The sequence below is a fragment of the Hyla sarda genome, chromosome 2 (genome assembly GCF_029499605.1).
Source record: "Hyla sarda isolate aHylSar1 chromosome 2, aHylSar1.hap1, whole genome shotgun sequence".
Lineage (NCBI taxonomy): Eukaryota > Metazoa > Chordata > Amphibia > Anura > Hylidae > Hyla > Hyla sarda.
Window position 1 is genome coordinate 390,322,857 of NC_079190.1, and position 3,244 is coordinate 390,326,100.

The window sequence follows — 3,244 nt, forward strand, 5'->3', positions numbered from 1 at the left end:
CTTCTTAAACATTTGCTTACCATTTAGCTGCTACTTAGAAAAAGATAAGTCCTTCAGATGGACTTTCTTGCTCTCTCAGTGTTAGAGATAGCAGCAAGGTAAGGGTTACAAACCAGTTCAGACTGTGAACAAGGAGGAGAATAACCTTGAAGGGCAGCTCACTGTGGGTGGGGAAAGAGAGAGAAGCAGAGGTAGTTTGCTAAGGAGAATCATATAGTCTGTATACAATAACAGAGAGAAAAGAGGGCTCTCACATCACAGAGGAGCTTGTAACAGCAAGTAAGCCAAGCTTTTTTGCACTATAATAACCATAGCCTTTAAAGGGGTAATCCGGTGGAAAACACATTTTTTCAAATCAACTGGTGCCAGAAAATTAAACAGGTTTGTAAATGATTTCTATTTAAAAATCCTAATCCTTCCAGTACTAATCAGCTGCTGTATCCTACAGAGGAAGTTCTTTTCTTTCTTGAGTTCTTTCCAGTCTGACCATAGTGCTCTCTGCTGACACCTCTGTCCGTGTCAGGAACTGTCCAGAGAACAATCCCCATAGCAAACCTTTCCTGCTCTGGACAGTTCCTGACATGGACAGAGGTGTCAGCAGAGAGCACTGTGGTCAGACTGGAAAGAACTACACAACTTCCTCTGGAGCATGCAGCAGCTGATACTGGAAGGATTAAGATTTTTAAATAGAAGTAACTTACAAATCTGTTTAACTTTCTGGTACCAGTTGATTTGAAAAAAATTGTTTCCCACCGAAGTACCCCTTTAAGTCTAAACCGGCTTAATGATAATGCATAGACTGGTTAATAAGTATAATGTTATCTTAAAGTCTACCTGTCTAAAAAAAAAAAACTTGAAAAAAAAAACTGCTAACATGTCAGAGAGACATATCAAAAGTTTTGAGCAATTGGGGTCTCTGTGCTGTGACCCTTACTGATCAGGGAGAGTGGGGAGGCAACAAGCTTAAAGGGGTACTCCGCCCCTAGACATCTTATCCCCTATCCAAAGGATAGGGGATAAGATGTCTGATCGCGGGGACCCCCCACGTTCTCAGTAGCGGCACCCCGCCGTCATCACAGCACGGCGGAAAATCTCTGTGCGTGATGATGACTGAGCGATACAGGGGCCGGAGCACCGTGACGTCACTACTCTGGGGATAAGATGTCTAGGGGGGGAGTACCCCTTTAACTTCCAAGCTCGCATTGATCTCACACAGGCGGAACCATTATAAACCTTGACTTATAATGGTGCTTCAATGCAAGCCAGGAAGTGAAGCGTGTTACATGGTGCTTCTCCCCCCTCGTCCTGATCAGTGGGGGTCTCCACAGTGATCAACAATGTATTTCTAAATGACAGGGAATTTTTAACAGAAGTGCATCAGTACCTTAATTGTATAGTTTAGATGTGAAATATATTGACATATATTTATATCTTCTACACTATCCTGGGGAAATGATAAACCCACCTTTTAGCCCTATCCTCCCTGTATGATGTTAAAAAATGCCTTTATCAGACAATGGCATCTGAATTTGTATATTCATTCTGCTGAAAGTCCATTAGACCTGTAAAACTGTTTTTTCTTTTATGATGACTATAGTTCTAAAAGAAGGAGACTTAATATAACTTTGTATAAGTTATGATGTATGCAAACACCATACCTTGGTAATAGTGCCCTGACCCTGTTCTCTGATCCCTATGGGAGGTGTGGCATTTCTAATATACCCACTTATGATGCCATGGTATCTTAGTTCATTCAGCATGTCTTGTCCTTGTCACAGACACGGTCCTGCCAATGCCACTCTAGTCACGTCCCTTAGAAGTTTCGGCTCTATCAACAACATTTTTTTTAAAACATCAGATTTTTTGTAAATGTGACCTAACATATTGTTAGAAGCTGAAGTCAGGTTACCATATGTCAGGGCCTGAATTATTCATATTATGGCATCCATATTGCCGAAGTAGCAGCCATAATAGCTGTGTTACCCGACACATAACCAGCAGTTCCCATATCTGCTGACTCTAGTTTTAAAGGGGTATTCCGGCTTTATACATCTTAACCCATATACAAAGGATAGGGGATAAGATGTATGATCGCAGGGGTCCCGCTGCTGGCGACTCTCGCAATCTCGGTGCAGCACCATGTATTCTGTGTCGGGTGCCTCGAGACAGGGACATGATGTCACGCTACGCCCCCTCCATTCATGTCTTTGGGAGGGGGCTGCACAGAAATCCCGGGGGTCCCCAGCTGCGGGACCCCTGCGATCATACATCTTATCCCCTATCCTTTGGATAGGGGAAAAGATGTATAAAGCCAGAATATCCCTTTAAGTCATTAATTTTCAATCTTCAGTCATGATTGTGTGTTTTTATTCTGTTTGTTAGATCTTTTAACCCAATGGAGCTCCATTTAACCATGTAGTTCGTAATGTGGATTATGTTACATGGATTTTAGAAAGAAGTGAGGAACCATCCCAAAATGCATCTAGCTGGTAAAGTGAATTTACCAGACAACTCCTGTTTGCAAATCACTACACATCTCCAATATGGGAAATCATACAACAGCACAACATTTTAGCAATACAGTAAAAGTGAGAACATTTCTTGTAGTTTTCAGTTATATTTTCATTACTACACTAAGAGCACACGGTTGTAAAAGTGATACTTTTCCTTTTTATGAAGATTACTGATTTTATTTTATTGGATTGATCCCCCATGTTCTCTATGGTTGAAATAAAAATTTAAATTTTGATGGTTGGTATCAGCCAAACTTAACGGATCAGCTTTCAGAAATCATCCAAATGAGTTATATATTAATTCTATGTAAATCTAGGTAGATTAGTATTAACTAGAGATGAGCGAACTTACAGTAAGTTCGATTCGTCACGAACTTCTCGGCTCAGCAGTTGATGGCTTTTCCTGCATAAATTAGTTCAGCCTTCAGGTGCTCCGATGGGCTGGAAAAGGTGGATACAGTCCTAGGAGACTCTTTCCTAGGAATGTATCCACCTTTTCCAGCCCACCGGAGCACCTGAAGGCTGAACTAATTTACGCAGGAAAAGTCATCAACTGCCGAGTCGAGAAGTTCGTGACGAATCGAATTTACTGTAAGTTCGCTCATCTCTAGTATTAACTATAGTCTATTCAATCCACACTGTCAGCTCCAATAACTCATCGGTATGTGTTATACAGCATATCTAAGCTTTGCATCTCTTTTCTCTGGTACTGGTATCATTCTTCTTCTGCA